Source organism: Rhopilema esculentum, chromosome 2 (genome assembly GCF_057945365.1).
Source record: "Rhopilema esculentum isolate cy_ngs chromosome 2, ASM5794536v1, whole genome shotgun sequence".
Taxonomy (NCBI): domain Eukaryota; kingdom Metazoa; phylum Cnidaria; class Scyphozoa; order Rhizostomeae; family Rhizostomatidae; genus Rhopilema; species Rhopilema esculentum.
In genome coordinates, this window is record NC_142816.1 from 1,878,671 (window position 1) to 1,897,357 (window position 18,687).

Genomic DNA, 18,687 nt, shown 5'->3' on the forward strand with positions numbered 1-18,687 from the left:
TATGGGTGGCTGTTTTTGGTTGTTGCTCTGTACTGGACACAAATGTTTAATTAAGTTGAGCCACCATTCAGACAACCACAGATGAAAATGTTTATCTTTTTAGCTTAGCGTTGATTTGAAAAATGCTTTCACAATGACATTTTTATCGTTATTTTCATATGTCTATGATTATTTTACTCACCAAAACATATTCAAAGGAAACGGATTTCAGTTTGCGCGTATTAGAATTTAAAGTTCATTGTGGTGTAATTATATTTGGGGTTAAGTTTGTTAAACGAATTATGTGGATTGGCCTCCTCGCCGTTTTGCTTTGTAGTCCAGAGGCACAGGGGGGAGCACTGCCACCCGAGGAGGGATTTTACCAGACCAACTTCAACTAGAACAGTTTTTGGTCTAGAATTCGAATCTGGATGTTGATCGGGCGGGAGAGGACGCTTTTCCGAGCTACTGGGGGTTTTGTCAACAAACTGGGATGCGGCCTATGAATGAGCTAACATTGGCCACCCGACGAGAAACTTTACCAGAGCAATTTTTTCTAGACCAGTTTTTGGTGCAGAATTCAACCTGAATGTTTACTGGGTGGGAGAGGTTGATTTCCGCAATACAGGGGTTTTGTCCAAAACTGGAACGCAGCACTGATCTCTATAAAGGACTGGATCGAGCTTCTTATTGTTTGACCCACATGAGAACCGAGGCCCGCTAAATTTGATTAGGCTCTAGAACCGTGGGACCCACCGTTCACCGCGAAACACCGAAAGGAACCGACATGAGAGCTAAACGTGGTCAAAATGCCAAAAAGTACTTTTTACAAACTACCTACTTCTATCACAGAATAGAAATGACATTTCTATGCTGCGCCTCTATCTCCAATTGACCAACTTTTCAATAAAGCAGAACATACAGCGCATCGGACGCAGCATACAGCACGACAATGAACATCTTTGATCACATCGAACGTTGGGAACTTTCTATAGTTACAATTCTGGTCTGTTTTTCAACCTAAATTTACATCCGATAACTTAACTTGGAAATTTGAACTTCTGACGTTATCGGAAATTTTATGTAGGCCCACACTGAACGATGGGTCCCACGCGGAAAAGCAATATTGACCTCAGTCTGAAACGGCAGAAGCTCGATCCAGTCTTTTATAGAGATCAGTGGGACGCAGCTTCTGAATGTGCTGTCAATGTCAATTGACGCAGCTTCTTGATCGGGTGGGAGATTATGCTTTTCCGAGATTGGGGGGGCCTTGTCCAAAAACTGGAATAACGCCTCTGGATTTCCTATGAATAGATCAAGTTGTATTTCTAATCCATGCTTAGCAAAAATATCATCTCCAGTCGACCTAGAGTAGCACTTCCACCAGCACTGGGATTTGGGGAGATTTGTAAACTGTAGGGTCATTTTGTTTGAAAGAAGAAACTAGCTAGTCAGCTTGATCTGTGATTCTTCTCACAGCGTTCCAAGCTGAAGCCATAACAGACTTACATAAATTAGTATTTATTGTACATATTATAAATTCAAGATCATAAGCTGCCATGTCGTTAAAATTCTTCACCATCTGCACTGTCGCTGAATTGCTCAGTGTCCGTATCATCTTCATCATCTAAACTTAACAATTATCTGACTGAATCAATAGTTCTTCTTTTATTTCTGAATATGGCTCTTCTAGCTGGTCTCCAAAGGCTCCCAACATAGTTGGAGCATTGGATGAGTTTCTTAATGCTGAAACTGCGTGTAGGCATAGAAATAGATTTTCAGTTTTTTGTCTCTTGCAAATGTTCTTTAGAAAAAGCTACCCTCTTGCATCATTCACAGCATCAAGTCATCCACCTCACACATTCAGCATAAGTACTTCTCAAAATCTTTGATAACGCTAACACTCGGCTTAACGACTGTACCAAGGTGACCGAAAGGTTGTCAGTTATAGGTTCGGAAATGCTGATGCAAAGAGATGGAGAGAACTTTGTTGTCAAAACAACTAACAGTAAAATACAAAGTAGATTAGGGTATGGCGTCTAGATATTCAGATGCGAGTGTAGTGTCTAGATATTCCATCTGAAAGCTGATTAAATTGCTGCCACCAGATCAATAATGTAACAAATGGCAAAAAGCATCATCTTAGATATCTACGACTGCTTCAAAAGAACTCAATGCAGCATCGAGTAATTTGCTTTTACACCATTTTCCACGAGATTGTTGGTTGTCAAAGACAGTGGAACTGGAATACCGCCAGACTTCAATGCATTCCTTGGTGATGCGGCTAGCAAAGCTGTTTCAGTTGATCGATGAGGTATGAACGGAAAATGCACTTGCACTCAGAGAGAGGCAGTAGCGTAGTAAGGGGGAGGCAAGAGGTGGCGGACGACCCCAAACAGCTTTTGAAAAGGGACGCTTTTTTGCGTTCTAAAGGGCATGGACCCCTTTTTTCCCCTTGCCAAACTCACCTTTGCCCCCCCCCCCCCACCCCACCCCCCACCCTCCGACTAGTTAATGTACAATATTAAGCAAAGATGGAGAGATGGTCACAGTTATGTCAAATGTTGCCGTGGAGAAACTGGCAATTACAAGAAAGCACGCTAAAATCTGCTAACTACTACGCTATTCGCACAATGTCATTCAGGGTCGATATATCAGATCTATTGTGAGATTTTGCTTTGGTGACATCGAGGTTCCCTTCATTCTTCTAGGAAAATACATGCCCAACCAATAGATGAAAGGTTTCTGAAAACATATTCCAGCATTCCATGTTTTCAACATAACCATATAACGAACCCAGGATATATCGAACTTCCCGGTATAACAAACTGATTGTCTCATCCCTTAAATTTTGCCTCAAAAACTCCTTCAATATAGACCAATTCGACTTACGGCCTCATTTTGAAAAATTCTTTTGTACAAAATTGTTGACCTCAGATTCGGATTGAGAGCAATGATTTTAGTCTACTTGGAAGTTTTCATTCTGGTATTGCTCACGATATTGATTTTATGACGACATTAAGATAAAAATTTTATAAGGGATTTGACCGTGATTGGCGACTAGGGGGGTAAAGTTTCCCCCAGAATGATTTTTGCGGTCAAATCTCTTATAAGTTTTTAAACTTCATTGCACCGTAAAATCTAAAATACAAGCACAAATAATATGGAAAATTGTATCCGGCCTAAAATTATGGTGATAAAACCAAATCTGAGCTTGAAAAAGTCGTATAATTAAGTTAGGAGACATTTTCAAAACGAGGCCGTAAGTCGAATTGGTCTATTCTCTTGGTATGAAGAACCCCGGATATAAAGAATTCTCGTTGTTGTGAACAAAATTTTAGGTCCCTTCATCATAATTACCCTTGATATAACGAACTTTTTATATATTTTTCATCTCTTATTTTGATTTTTTTCAGGTTTTCATTTATCACTTTCTCTGAGAGAAAATCGTTTATGTCATCAGTGAAGAATGCATCAGCAAACATGCACTTTTCATGATGCTGAAATGGATATGAGATGCGTGCGAAAGTTAACATCTTTTGAAGCCTTGACATTTCAGTAAAAAAATCAAACACACAGAAAGGCAAATATTAATGTGTGATGAACAAGATTTTCATTTTTGATTGCTATAATATTTGAATCCAGCTTGTTTGTTTTAAGGACAGAAGTTGGGGATAGCCTAAACAACCCCACGGAAGGGTTTTTGATGCATGCACTGTTAAAGAACTCAAGAGAGATTTTCTTCCGTTCCGTATTAACGAACTCCCGATATAACGAACTATTTTCTTGTTCCCTTCAGAGCTCATTACATCGGGATTCCACTGTATTTCCAACCTTTGCTCAGTCAGATGATTTGCTCTTAGTTTTATTGCATTTGTACATTCAAACTGAAGCCCAACGGCACTTTAAGGTGGATGAGGTAAAAGGCTATTATGTTTTATGCTCTCTGGATCATTTCAAGATCTTATATCAGTCTCAATATGGTAATATCATCACCAACCATCCTCTCCCCATAGGCCCATAAACACCCTTCCCCAGTGGCGGTTTTAAGGGGGGTCCAGGGGGCCATGGCCCCAGGCCCGGCGCTTATGATAGCCAAAAGAGGTCCCACACCTAAGAAAAAAATAGAAATTGTAAAGAACAAGGGCCCCGCAGATGTTTTTGGCCCCGGGCCCCGCAGTCCCTAAAACCGCCACTGTCCTTCCCTAGCACAAGCTCTCGAATTATTAATTTTCTTTCTGTCCTTCCTTTCTATATCTTTATACTTCCACACAGATCTGCTTAAAGAATTACTTTTTTTCGATAAGATTAAACGAGATATCTTGCATATTTTCCTTTCTTTTTAATCTCTAACACGTGGTATCTTTCAACATTAACATGTTCGTTATAAAGATAATGAACTCTTGAATTTAAAGGTTTTTTTACATTTAAATTTGTTTTTACACGAGTTACCTGTTGGGCCATCATCAAAACCTGGTCTGTTGTCTCCAGTAGGGTGACATCCAGTCAATGAACGTCAGAAATAGGATTTTCATTTACCAACGGCTAGTATCATTTTTTCAGTGTTGCGACGTACGAGCTCTCCAGTAACGCGTTAAAGCCGGTCTGATGGGTGAGGCAAGTTCCAGGAACCCGTTTACTGAAAACCAAGGTAAGTTCCGTTGTACAAAAACATATTCAAGTGCCGTTGCGTCTTGAAAATTCTGTTGTTCGACCGAGCATGCTTTCTACGACAAACCACGGACAGCAAACCCACCAGCGTTAGTTGTACATTTGGGGTACAAAAGTATAGAAACGATAGTCGGCTCACAACAGCCAAGGGCGATAAATCTTCAAAACAAAGTTACTAGGTGAAGAGGTCTTTCTTGCTAGTGACTTCCGCAGGAAAACAATGCGTCATTTCAATGGCTTTGGAATAAAAATAAATTTGAAGGATTATTCAACTGTTTTGAGAACAGAAATAAGGGGAAACAATGAACCAATATTCTGAAAAAATCATCGAAGCATTGATAAACAATGAAGATAAAATGTTGGCAATTTTGAAGAAGCACAACATACTATGTTCATACTTGAATCTGGATACGTATAAAATAATTACTTGGAAGATTCTTTTTGGTGAGATGTTAGCCTGCAGATTATTGATAATGAAACAAGACGAACACCGTTTAAAGGCGACGTTTAGCGATCAAAATAGTTTATTGTCTAAAACACATCAGCAGCTTGGATTCAAATTACTCTATTCACGATTTACAAAACCACAATGAAGATAAAACAATGAAGATAGCACAAGTTTTACTTAATGTTTTTTATTGTTACTTGTGTAGATGATGAACATATTAAAGATTCAAAAACAACAGTCTTGTTAGTCAAATTAACAGCGACTCACCTGGTGTCAATAGTGAAACTTTCAGGCCCTAAATTTCTGCTAAAACAGTCTTCTAAGTAATAATTTTGTCATCAGAGCTAAGCTTGAAGTTTCTTTACCAATATGTTTAAGTAAGCGTTACGTATATCCTTTTCCAGAAAAGCTTCATTTTATTGTCACTATTTACAAATGCTTTAGAAATTTTGTAGAGAACCAATTTGAAGCAGTGCTACTGAATTTCTTCCTTCAAAAATGGCTCCGTTGTTAGAGGCGCTGACTACAGACCCAAGGGTCCGTGGTTCGAGTCCCTGGCATGACCAAACTTTCACCCAGAGTGAGGAGAGTCACCAGCTCTCTGTAATTCCAGGTACAGGAATCACGAGGTGTGGTCACATCGAAAGGAGAGACTAGGACTCTGCTCGTTAAGCATAAGCTTCTCAGTGTCCTAAAAATTACCTTCGGATGCTAGATAAAAACAAATACAAACAGCGAGCTAAACGCTCAATTTTGTTTTTAACTGAAACACTTTAAGATGATGAATGCATTTTCACGCCATTAACTATCGTTCCCAAGTCCCTTCACCTAGTATTTATGTTTCGGAAATTTATCGCCTTAGGCCCTTGGCCACTGTGAGCCGCCATTTTTAACTACCGTTTCCATACTTGTGTACCCTAAGTGTCAACAACTTCAGAATCGGTCAACAAACGAACTTTCTATGGCTTTTCAACGCTATAAATATCCTGTTTATCGTGTTGAAAATATTTCTTCGTATAATAAATTGAATCAAGGTGCCAAATTTGCACGGGTTTTGCAGAAAGCTTGTTGGTTCCATTATCGTCTTTTATGGACGATTATGGATTCCATAATTGTTTTTGTATGTTATCAACAAATAACAACTAACGTAACATGATTTGGATTTCACCATGGGTACCATGCCGTTAAAGGGGGGCTCAGCCATGCCAACTAAAATGACCAAAATAATATATGAGAACGAAATGATAGCAGGATTAATACATTTATAAATATAAAAAAAAGAAAAATAATAATTGAAAGATGATGTATTGCAGATATAAAAATTGTTTGTCAAGTCCAGAAGGATAAAATGTCGCTAATTTCAAGATTATTCATTTTCCATTCGTTTTCTTCTGGCACTGTCAGTTTGAGCAATCAGAAGGCCAAAAACAAACATATCCTTTTCTGAGTGATTTGCAGGTTGAAGTGTTATGGGAGCTATTAAGGGAACTTTTTAAAGACTCAAATTGTTACGGAAGACAGCTTAAAAAGAAATTATAGAAAGCATTTGAAGTGATTGTTTTTGCCATTTTTTTAATAACATAATATTTTATTCATTACATTACCCCCAATTTACATGTACCAGGAACTGGAGGCACAGATGGCATGTGCCCCCCGTCACTTTACCATACCAGTGGTTATATGTTCCTATTTTCAACCAAAGGAACGGAGGTACCCCTTTTTCCTTCACGTGCCTACTACCCACTTTAATGGCAGTCTGTCCCTTATTGTGCTCAATTTTATTTTCATGGTAGTGAAATTCACGCACCACTGAGCTCGATCGATAATTAAACGATTTAAACCAATCAGAGACAACATTTTTTTTTTTTATTTTTTATATTCTCATAAAATTTTACAAAACAGACAACTACAAGACGATACCACAGGGAGCATGGAAATACATAGCAACCCTGTGGCCATTACATTAAACATATTTGATTCAAATTAAGGTTGCATTAAATGTTGCAAATTACATGTTACAGATTACTAATAATTAAAGACATTTACAATTTGGATGTTAAAACAAAAACAAGGACAAACTACATTGACGAAACAAAACAAGAACAATGAAAGACAAATTACACAGGAGAGAAGATTTATAAAACTACTTAATGAAACCTTTCAGAGGTCTGAATATATTTTAATGTTGCCTCAAAAATGTTTGTATTTGAATTTAAAGATAATTTTTCATGACCATAAAGAATTATTTGCAGTAAAGCTTCATTCGAAAGGTTTGTTAATCCATGGGGTTGCAATATAGCCCTCACATTGTCAAGAAGATCACGTCTATCTGTATCATAAGCATGGCAGAGCAGCAAAAAGTGTTCCGTATCCTCAATACCATCATTTACTGGGCACAAAGGATTCAGGGTATCACTGAAGTTATGTTTGAATTTGTGAAAATTCAGCTTGCTAAGTCCAACACGAAGTTGTGTCAAAATGGATAAACCTTTTGGGTCGTGGATGTTGTAGACTAGCTTTTTTGTTGGACGGATAAATGCAAATAGTTGTTTTTTGAAAGCACTTACTGAGTGGGATTGTTTGATCTCTGGGTCGAGTTTTTCCCATTCAGATAAACAATTTGGATAAAAACTAGCTTTAAATTTCTCAGTTCTCGCGTGTATTTGCCCTACTGAAGCCTGTCTGCGAAGAATGTAGCCTGATTTCTGAAGTTCGGGTATAGGACTTTGATTCCAGAGCTTTTGAATCAAATGGCTGTGTTCCCGTTGTAGTGAAGCTGTGGCTAGAAAAAATTGGTTCTCTGTTTGGTTTCTGCGACAGATATGTCAAAAGGGAAAAGAAATGCTTCCATTATCACCATTCAATTCCAGTTAATAAATCTTCTTGCCATTTCCGATAGCCGTTTGCTCGCAGTTTCAAATGTCGTCCACTACCGCAGCTAGGTCAGCCAAAGCGAGCAGCGTGATCCATTAAGGCGGGATGAGCTATTGTTCACTTTAAGCCCATCATTGAGGAGACAGATTGCCTTTAAAGGTCACGATGTTGATTGCTTATAAGAACAAAGGGATTCTTTATTGTTTCCAGTCCCCCTTTAATTTATCGCATTGTAAAAAATATGGCGGAGCGCTGAAATCGTGTTTAGGCTATTGTTCCACCTATTGTTCTCGTTTACCAATCCACAACGAGACAGATTGCTTTTAAGTTAACTTCCTATGCCCATAATCAATATTCTGTTTCTGTGTGTTGCTGTGTGATTGAGCTCTTGGCGCCATATCATTTTGAAAGTTTTGTCAAGCAGATTAACTGAGCGCTATATGTCACTGACTTTCTGATGCAAGAAGGTTAAGAAACAATTAAACTTTGAAAAAGGCAATAACTCCACGATTTTGTGAAAATCCACCAATAAGACCGGCTGGTTGGCATGATGATTCAAAAACAAAGAATGAAAGTGTACTTTTCCCATCTACTAACAGCATAAGAACAAAAGTGAATCTCTTCACAGAAATATCATAGAAAGAATCTCAAAGCAATAGATACATCAATGACTTGTTTACAGCTGCGAATAGCCCCCAACAAGTTTCTATTGGAAAAGTTTATTTTTGAAAACTCAAAAAAGAACCTTGTTAAAAGTAGTGTGTCCAACTAACGCAAGCAACTCTGCGGGTGTTTTCAGAAACATGTGATTTTTCATGTCACCGCCCCAGCCATTTCGGTCATTTTGTTTTTTTACCCTGCTGTGAAGTTTGGTTTTCATGTGAGCAGTTTTGCATCACAAGAGTACTGACCAATCACAAGCCGTTATTTTCATATTTCTTGACAAGTTAGGTAAACGCAGTCCTTTTATATAGACACATTACCTTTAAATGTTAAATGAATTTCAAGGCATCGTAATTAAGAAACTGTTAAATTCTCTTGAGCAACAGTCATGCTTTAAAACTATGTTTTCAAAACAAGCCAGATATTAGACTGATTGAGAATACAAAATACGGAGCTGTCTAGTTTCCATACTGCTCGACCTGATGACGTAATTAGTTTACCCTAAACCTAACCCTAAACCTAACCCTAACCCTAACCCTTTGCTGGAAATAATTAATCATGCTAATTTATGACTATTAATCATGCTTATTTATGACTATCAGGTCGAACAGTATGGAAACTAGACAATTCCGCCAAATACAGTCCATTTCTTCTCGCGTAAAAGAACAGATACTGCAATTCTTGCTGGCTGCGCAAGACCCTAGCAACAAATATTGAGATTTCCTAAAGTGTTACCCTGCGCTGCGTTAACCTTTGTTTTGTAAAAATTGAATTTTTTCGTGCGGTCTTCAAAAGTTGCTTTTGGAACAACAATAATTTGTGGTGGCCTTAAAAGTCATGTTTCTTCACCCAAAAGAAAATTCAGAGGTTAGTGAACTTTATGGAATGCTTCTTATAAATTAAAAAATACGCCCCTTGGAAGCTTTGAGAAAAGGAGGCATGGGGAAATTTTTACACGCTTTAGGATGCTTTAGGAGTAGGATTGACCAAATGCTCATTGAGACCAATTGTACTCTGTTAGGCATCATTGCAGTATTAATGCACAATGAATAGAAATATGTGCATGCAAATATATGCATATAAAGCATGATGTTTAGAGGCATTGGTCATATAGCCTTAGGCAAAGTATCTTGTAACAAGTGTCTTGAAAAGTTGTTTTGAAATGTGGTATCTTGCAATAAGATACTCTCTATTGTGGCTAACAGTATCTTGTAATATAATCCTTGCTTGTTTATTTGGTCTTTGCTTGTAATAAGAAATTTTTTAAAATATCTTGCCCATCTCTGTTCGCAACGCCCATGATCGGTGCACACCAAACTGATAGCATTTGCTTTTGTCAAAGCTTATTCAGCAACCCCTTTAAACAAAATTCAGGACCTTCTTTACCTAGAGCGATGGCAAGAACAATTGGACGGGGGTCTTTGTTTGCTCTCGTAGCAGTCTCCTATTCAATAAGCCTGAATAAACCCAACCAAAAATAATCTTCATTCAAGCAAGTTTCGAAACGCTACACCTCCTATATACACAATTGTAATTCAGAGAAAACCCATTATTTTCCAGGGGATGGTTATATTGTTCCAATTGATCCTTGCTTGTTAACCATGAACATACTCGAATCATCTAGAGAGGGCAACTGCAGCGGCCTGGTGTATATCTTCGCCTATACACGGCCCCTAGAACGAATATTCCATTGATCGTTGGTAACTGAAAAGGTTAGCGAACTCATCACTTTTAAAGGTTAGCGAACTTATCTTCTTTGTACTTTAAAATTCTATGTCCTTTGGTAAAAAATGCGCTGGAAACGCTGTTAATTGCAGGCCCTGCACCACAGGGGGCCAGGGAGCATGGCTCCCCTATTTTTTCGCTAAATACAAGCATAAAATCAGTCTGAATTATTTATAAAGATAAACCTTTAGATTGCAACAACTACATTTAACCAATGTACACAATAAAAACACCATCAGCAAAATGTTTGCCACAAATGGTTCGAGAAGGGGTTGCCACAAAATCTCTTACATTATTGGCCCTTCCTCCAATCAGTCGCACAGGCCCTAATTATTGTAATATTAGTAGTCTCTGCGGCACATTTCATATGGAGAAATCGTCTAAAAATCATCCCCTGTGCGGCGTGCCTAGGCCCAACTTGGTTTAATATTATTAAAGTAGAACTGTTTGTACAGTGGAAAACTGTACGGATTGGCTTGGCTCGATTATCTAGTCAGGGGCGTGCCGCCCATGCCCCCCTCCCTATCACCAACCATTCGAGAATTTGTCGGAAATTTCGCATTTGTTTGGCATAATAATATTTGTAGTTCATAAAAAAGTAAGAAATATCAGGAACTAATCGGTATAAGAAGGAAGATATAAACAAAAAAGGTTTTGATAAAAGTAGAACTCGTGGTTATTTATATCACCGTCTGCCTATCCAAATTTGTATACTTGTGCAGGAAATGCGAGCTTGCCATTTAGTGTTCCTAAATGCGAGTGCACCTTTTTAAAGTTCAAGTGTGTAAAAAATAGGCTATGATCAACAATGGGCTTAGAGAGATTCATTGATCTACGATAAAGACTGGATCGAGCTACCTGTTGTTTTAAAACACCAAAGTTTGATACTCGTTCAATTTCAAAAGGAAGAGGGCCCCAAACAATAACGGGAAGCCATTCCTCAAAACCAATACCGTGAATCCTCGAATAAGCCCCCACGCTCGAATAAGCGCCCCTCTCTAAAAAGCACCACCCAAAATTTGAATACGTACCCCCTGGGGGCGTATTTGAGGGAAGCATAATTGTCTTATCACTTCCTTTGGCAGGAGACCAAAAAGCAAAAAAGCGACTTTTGTAATGATAAAAAGTTATAATATTTGTTAGATCTTCAAACTTTTTGTAATTTTGCAATTTATTTCATTGAGAAAATTATGTCGTTTTTATGTTGACCTTTGAGGAAAATACTAAACTTTGAAATAAGCCCCGCCTCCCCCCCCCCTCCCTCGAATGTGCCCCCACCCAAAAGTTCATTTTTGCGAATAAGGCCCGGAGGGCTTATTCGAGGATTTATGGTACTTCAACGATATGGATACGTGAGAGCTGCAATGCTGCGTGTATAATTGCTGAAAAGAACAAGACCAGAGCAGCTGAAAACATTGCTAGGGGTGACAGAGAAGGCCATCCCCTCGCATGGGCTGTTCTTTGGCCCTCTTCTCTGATGGCGACACTCTGGTCACATTAGAAGCTCGATCCAGTCTTTTTTATAGATCAGTGGAGGGGTTAAATTAATGCTGAGCTTTACTTTTTGATACTCATAGTCCAGAGTTAAGGCAATGATCTTCTGGGGTGTAATGAAAAACAACCAATAGTTTCTAGCAACCTTCAGCTAGCTTGGCACAGTCGTTGAGCTGATTGCCAATCTTTTCAAAGGTTTGAAGATATACACATGTTGGCTGTGCGGGGTAAACGACTTGATGCTGAGAATGATGTAAGAGGGAAGCTTTTTTGAAGAATATTTGCAAGAGACAAGTAGAATCAGGCACGCCGAAAAGAATAAAAGGCAAGGGGGCTGTGTGTTGCAAGGGGGCATTTTTTCATCATCATCATCGTCATCATCATCATCATCATCATCATTATCATCATGAACAACAACAACTTTATGGGCGTAGTACAAACTTCAATGATACGTTAAGATAATAATAAGAATCATATTTTTGGCGCAAGACAAGGTAATGGAATTCTACCAAACAGTTTTTAATTCAAATCACTTAATTTCACCATTTTATAAATCCCAGATAATTTTACCTTCAACTGAACAGGAAAAACAAATCTGCAAAGTCTATAGCAGGGTTCATTTGCCAAAATAGTTCTTCCACTGGTCGTTTCTCTGTACAAACTTCTTTGCTACCAAAATTAATGTCCAATTTGTCAAAATCTGTTTTTTGTATATGTGCAAACATAACGTCATTCAAATGGTTTGCTTTTGCTTTGGCCCTTCACCACGAGCCTAGAAACTGCGCTCGCAGGTAGATGAACTAAGTGGCACTGTTTTGTAAAGTTTAATCGTCCTGTGTACTTCAGGGCATTGCAGTTTTGCGAGGGCATTGCGTTGATAATATCTTCGACTGTTCCAATACGTGTGACATTTGTTATCTTCAATTCCCTCTCAGCATTGTAAAGCCCTAAAATGGTTGGAAAATCATCCAGCTGTCTCTCTACCATTTCTTTGTCAAGAAAACCACATTTTTCTGAATGGTCAGATCGGCTCCTCTATTTTTCATTGTCTTTAGCAGTACCTCTTCTATTTGTTTCAGAGTTGATAAATCTTCTTGTTCAAACCTTTGTTCGAGACTGGAAGAAATTGCATCAATAGCTTCAAAGAAGCTTCTGCGCAAATTATTATTACAAGTTATGCCATCTGTGGATGTAGCTGGAAGCCGTTCTGTTAGGATGCTTGATCCTTCCTCCTTGGGACCTTTCTTGTACGCACTTCATCACTCTTTTCACAGACTTTTTTGGGACTCCTCAAGAATGATATTGAAATGTTCCATGCACCTCATCTCCTGCAACCGCTGAACAATGTATCGTAAAGAATAAAAGCATAATCTGCAAAAATTGTAACTGACTGAAGCTCCTTTGAAAACTTTTCTAAGCAGCCTTCTTGTTGCATTTTAACCAAAAAGAGTGCCCAACGACGACATTTTATGTTTCAGCAAATGTTGAATTCTTCCCTTGGTATCTCCGCTGATTGATTGGTCAGTTGTGAGAGATTGTAAGGTTTCCCTTACCTCCGCTGTTTTTTCAAAGATTCTATTGGCGGCCTTTACTCGAGTTGTCCATCTGGTAGCTGACAGGCTTTGCAACATCAAGATGTTGTATTAGTTGGTCATCTGCTCAGTCATAAATGCTTCAAATTTATGTTAACAGGCTTCAAAAAGGCCTTTAGGGCCAGGTCAAGCATTGGCAAAAAGTCAACGTTCTTCTATAAAGGGCACTCTGGCTCCCCCTGCTCCCCCAACTAAAAGGCAGGAGGGGCGCTTGCTCCCCCTGCCCCCTCTCTGGCGCCCCTTAGTAAAATGCAGATTTATCTGTATGCATCCAGGCAGTTTAAGCTTTAGGAAGCGCATCCAACGCTCAAATTACCGGATAGAAGAGCCATATCCAGAAATAAAACAAGAACTATTGCATCAGTTAGATTATTGTCAAGAATGTCTAGATGATGAAGATAATACGGACACTGAACAATTCAGTGACAGTGCAGACTAAGGAGAAATTAACGACATGACAGCTTATGCTCTTGAAATTGTTTTCTGGACACAATAAGCTAATGTAAATGTGTTATGGTTTCAGGTTTGAATGTTGTAGCGATAACTAACAGACCAAACTGATTCATTTATTCCTTTTTCAAAACCAGATGATCCTAATTTCATCCCTCTCCCTAAGTCAAGAGCCCCAGTGGGGACAGCAATGCTAGTCTATGTCCACTGGAGATGACTTTGTTGCTAAACATGCATGAGAAATAAACTTCGTCTATTTATAGGACATTCAGCGGATTTATCCCAGGTTTTTATCTCGGCAAAGCGTCATCTTCCTCTACGCCAAAAACTGGTCTAGAAAAAGTTGGTCTTGTAAATTTCTTCGTCGGGTGACCATTGTTAGCTCATACACAGGCTCGGTCAACATCCACATTTGAATTCTACACCAAAAACTGGTTTAAAAAATTTGTTCTGGTAAAGTCCCTCGTCGGGTGGTAATGCTCTCCCTTGTCCCTCTGGACTATCAGATCTTTTTAGAATCTTAAAATATTAGTTATCAGTCCTATTGCAGGGTTTAACTGTTCACCACAGATACTGATCGATGTGATAGTTTGCCATGTCTTTCTGCATTTGGAAAACTACACATGCGCTTGATGACGTCAAAATGTTAATTGAAACCAATTGTCAGAAAAGTTACAAGCTGTGCTCCCCCTACCCTGGGTGCCAGAGCCTCTCCTTCCCCCGTTCTTCATCCTTTGACTCTCTGAGGCTCTGGCACCCAGGGTATGCTCCCCCCTCCATAAGAACCACTAGCCACGAAGCCCTTTTGTCTAGTAACAAGAAATTTCATTATGATTAGTTGACTATTTAGAGGTCTGGCGATCGCAAGGGTAACCATCTAGGGCACCAAGATTTATAAATCAAAGATATGGGCATCGTGGCCTAAATAACATAGAAAGGACAGACCTAGCTGTAATTCTGGAAAGGCAACTCTCGGTGACCTTGGTAGTGGGGTGCAAAAGTGCAGTAACTCTCAAACTTGTAAGAATGACTTACACAGTACGTGGAGATGGAGAGGCAAACAACAGGAACGGGCACTTGGAAGCCCAAATTACTATAACAAACACAGATATGTCACTTGATATGCTAATGTTTTCCACAAAAACCATCGCAGCGTTTTTCAAACTAAAACAAATCTGCCAAAAGGAATGGGAGGTTAAAGAGAATTTTAAAAACCGGTTTCAGGCATCCAAAAACCTTTTAAACAGGCAAGTGGGACTGATTTGGCAACCTCTACAGGCACGTGCTCGCATCTCTGATTGGCCTATTTAAATCAACAACTGGATAAATACATATATTCCCTAGCGTCGAATTTTCCAACTTTGTTCTGACGTCTTGTACTCTGAAGAGTGTCAGACGAGAAGCCTAAGCAGGTTTCAAAATGTCTGATTTTATTTTAATTCATGGCTAGGTATTACAACAGCTAAAGGCGATTTTGTAAGTGGGCCATACCTGATTTTCATTTGTAAAAAATGATAGATATATTACGTAGAGATAAAAAATGAAATGTTATGGTCAAAAAACTACATATTTTACGGAAGTTAGATATCATATAAATTAGCTTAATGAGCAATTAGGGAACTATGTTTATTTGAAGAAGATATAAACTTTTTTACTCTTTTACTTTTTACTTTTTTACTTTTTAACTCTTTATTTTATTTCGATCTTTTTTTATTCTTCTCTACTTTTCTATTTACGTTGTGGTCTTATTTCAAAACTAGTTATAGATCATGGCTTTTTAAAGAACAACAGCTTAGGGCTCAGACAATCTCGTCCCACAAAAGGAAGACGATAGCTTATTGTCTTCAAGATTGAAAATCAATAGTAATTAAGAAAACATTTCATTTTCAATTCAACAAAAACTACAATTCTTACTATTACGAGATGATTTAAAAATGGCTACACTCATTTTTCTATAAGAAACAAAGGTCGATGTTGAGTACTCCAGTTTCTTAATGTTCTGGAAATTTCAATACTCATTGTTTCTTAAGAGTTTCTTAATTATGATGTCATGAATGATGTTATGAAATGTTCATGACCTTTTTATCACGTCAAGAAATTCGCTTCCGTTCCGATATTGTATTTAGATGTGGGAAGTATATTTTTATCCCTTGTGTCTTAAGTTCTAGGCCAACAGGGCAATCTTGTTCTTGGATTTTACAAAATTTCGTTGTTCTCAGTTTTATCACGATTTAATTGATTCTTAATTTTTTTGCTGTGAGTACTGAAGTTTCTTAATTTTTTCTGACTGTCCAGTACTCGTTTCTTATAGCCAGTTTCTTATAGCCAGAAATGAGTGTAGACGGTTTTACAAGAAAAAACTATAACATTCATTTAGGTAAAAGGGAAAACTGAGAGAAAAAAGTAACCAGAATCAAAATAATAATGATGATAATAATAAAGGAATTTTTTAACAGGACACGAATAATCTATCACTGCACACCAAATTGTTATTGCTAGTGTTCTGATAAATTAAATCAAAAGTAAATCGCATAAAAGTTCAAGTTCACAGCAGTCAAAAATCATTTTGATGTAAAGTCTATACGTATTTACATGATTCTTACTCGCATGGTCACTACTTCACTGGAGCAACCCCCTCCCCTACCCCCCACTTCTAGTTAGTATGTTTTCTTCCGGTTTTAGTGTAGTTTTTTAATTTTTCCACGTACAAAGATCAAATGCCTAAAATTATGGCAATTCTACTTAAGTACTTCACAACAAATCTTACATGTGTTTCAGAATGTCCGACGATGTCCGTGAAATGTTTATTATGTCAAGGACTATACTAGAAATGAATGATTGCTGATTTTGAAAACCTCATCATTACAATCATGACGGAAATCAAATATTTGCCGATAACATGGAATATTCCTACGCAACTTTTTCATGTATTCAAGGCCGCTTTAGGCTTTGTAACCTCTCCTAAAAAGAGGAAACATGGCAGGATTTGAATAATGTAGTCTAATTTCGTTCTTATCAGCCTTCCATGTGGCCTTGGCCTTTGAATAAAGCAACGCTGTTTTTAAACTCTGTAAATTTAAAAGTTTAACTTGTTAGCTAAATACTATGTGCAGAAAAGCTTCGAAAAAAACTCTGATTATGTAATTGGGATACTATTATGAGCAGGAAACAGCTGAAGTTTTGAGAAATTAAACAAACGAATGGGTGTCCAGACTGTGATGAACTGAAAAACAAATCATTGAAAATTGTATATGCTATTTAATGACCTATGACATGTTTTCTGTTAATAAGGAAAAAGCATCTATTATGCACTCGAGGAGATCATGAAATGATCTGTCTCTTTTCTTCATTTGATGTGCAAAGAATTTTTAATACCACGCCAACTTACGTCAGTCTTTACTTTTTAATGCAATAAAAAACCACAAATTTATTTCCTTTAAGAACCCGGAGCTATTTGTTTAAAGCCTGTAGGCGTTTAATGAGGCTACCAGTTTTCTACGTAGTGGCTTTTCTAAGTAGAAATTAATTAAAATCAAAAGGTTTTGCCCGTCTTGCTTTCATTCCTGTTTTTTACCTCGTGGTCATTATCGTTTTCTCTATTGGTCAATTAGTCCTATTCATATCTTTTCGTCTACCCTGTAAAACCTCTTATTTTTTAAAAGTCGTGCCCTCTTAGAGGTTTCATACTTTGTTAAACAGTCAAAATTAAATCTCTCGACAAGGGCAAAGAGCTTCAGTTTTTTCAAAGGTATTGTGACGTCATCTTGACACCATCTCAAATGTTTGCCCCAGTCTCCATAAATGTCAAGTTTATGTTCCTGAAAACGACAAAGAATAGATATTTGCATTTTTAGTATTCCCATTGGCAACCACGAACCCTTAACTTTAAGAAGTTTCCATTTTATTATAAGTTCAGGTAGATCAAACATCATTCTTTTCTTGTGTAGTTTGATATGCTCTTATTTAAATAACGAAAACACTAACAGCAGTGGCGGCGCCAGAGGGTGGTATGGGGGATAATTACCCCCCCCTTTTTTTCGAAACATGGTCTACATATTTCGTTTAAAAACGGGTTAAAAAGCACTAGGTAGGGGTAGATCATATTTCCTAAGGAAAATTGCACTGAAACGAGGCGATTAGGGCGTGGTCTCACTGGCTACGCCCATTACCCTCCCACTCGGCAGTAGCTGGCGCCGCCACTGACTAACAGTATAGCAAAATTAGCCAATTGCCAAAATTTTGGTAGGGATAACATGAGTCGAAGCCGATGCCATTTTATCTTTTACTGAATGTTTCAGTTAAGATACTTTGTTTAGAAAATCGTTTTCTGTTTCTTGGATTATGTCTTTTCATCGGAATTCTAAAGGAAAATATGTGATTGAAAATTTGGTAACTGAAAGCAAGGATTTCAGTAATCACACCAAGTCTATAGCTGTAATCTATTTATCTGGAATGCTTGAAAGTTTTGCATGGTCAATTCCATCTTAGCATTACCGTATGAAAGCTCTTTTTATTTATAAAGGCAAGTGCCAAAAGAACCATCGTTGATTTGCAGCTTCTTTAGTGGAAAATTATGTCTAATAAAAGCTCCTTATGCCTTTGTTCTTGTTATGGTGTTGAGAAACTTTTAAGGTGCTGAAGTTTATATTTTAGATTTACATATCCCGGGTACCAGAGCCTTGTATGTGTTACGTTTGTGGATCCGAGCAGAGAGAGACATATAATGATCAAGACACTTGTACTTTTTAACTCTGATCCTGATATTTAACCTTAGTCCAGTTCTCTAACTGT

At 38.0% G+C, this 18,687-nt stretch overlaps 1 protein-coding gene across 3 annotated transcripts in view; it reads left to right on the plus strand.

The window, feature by feature from the left end:
- Window positions 1-4,484: 4,484 nt before the first annotated feature.
- The window catches only part of LOC135695569 (MAP kinase-activating death domain protein), a 46,681-nt gene continuing 32,478 nt past the window's right edge, over window positions 4,485-18,687 (plus strand). Inside the window, exon 1 of one of the 3 annotated variants that reach the window (XM_089109561.1) lies at window positions 4,485-4,630. The gene's annotated coding sequence lies outside the window, so the exon portion shown is untranslated. Of the gene's footprint in view, window positions 4,631-10,209; window positions 10,373-18,687 lie in introns of those variants that run through there. The other 2 variants (XM_089109556.1, XM_089109555.1) reach the window with 2 other exon arrangements.